Here is a 939-nt window from a genome sequence, read left to right on the forward strand (position 1 = left end):
TAGCAGTCCAGAATTGATTTTTCCTTCATGACTCTGGCAGATTTTTGAATCTATGGGAACTTTTCCATCTGCTCTGTCCCCCAGCAAGGAGTCTTCTTCCTCAGCTCTTTGGGCTGGGCCAGCTCCCCAGTGCTGTCTCCCCATCAACATGCAGCTGGTTGGGGCAGCTCCTATGGTCCTAGGCAGATCAAGATGTTCCTCTTGGGAAACACCTTACCTCCAGGGCATCTTTCCCATAAGTTTTCCATATGAAGTGTCAGTCAGGTTCAGACACTTTGGGGTAGATGCTTTGGGGCCTCGTTTCCCTTTGTGGTACGTGCCTGACTTTGGTCTCACTCCTACCATACCCCAACCTCCAGGAAATTCAAGAGTGGTGACAAGTGCTCAGATCTCAGCTGCTCTCCCCAGGCACCTGATCCTGACCTCCTCATTCCATCACTTGCTGAGCTCATGGTTTCGAGCTGCCTGGCCGCAACCTCTGTCCGTCTGTCCTGGCTCGTGATGGAAAGCGGGAGCTGAGTTCCTCTCCATGCCCCTCTGCAGTCACCCCTCGCTCAGATGACAGGCTTGCATAAGAAAAGCCAAGGATGAGGACAGCTCTTGTGCTTCAAAAAGAAACCTCCAGCTGGCCTCGGAGGAGGAAATCCACTAGAAAGAAGAAGTGAAAGAGAAGCCAGGACACTGACACACACCACAAAAATTTTCATCCAGAGCATTTTTCTGTGGGTGCTGGACAGAGGGACGGACACCTTTCGTCTGCTTTGCTCTTCTGCAAGACCAGCGTGTCAGTGACTTCCATCAAGAGCAGCTTTGACATCCTGACTTTACAGGGAGAGATCCGGGCACAGCTTTTTGGGGTAGTATTTCATGATTTTGCCTTTCTCTGCAGGCTCAGAGGTTGGCCATGGCCCAGACAAGAACCCGAGCAAAGTGGCCGCC

Source organism: Cariama cristata, unplaced genomic scaffold (genome assembly GCF_000690535.1).
Source record: "Cariama cristata isolate BGI_N322 unplaced genomic scaffold, ASM69053v1 scaffold10453, whole genome shotgun sequence".
In the NCBI taxonomy this organism is placed as follows: domain Eukaryota; kingdom Metazoa; phylum Chordata; class Aves; order Cariamiformes; family Cariamidae; genus Cariama; species Cariama cristata.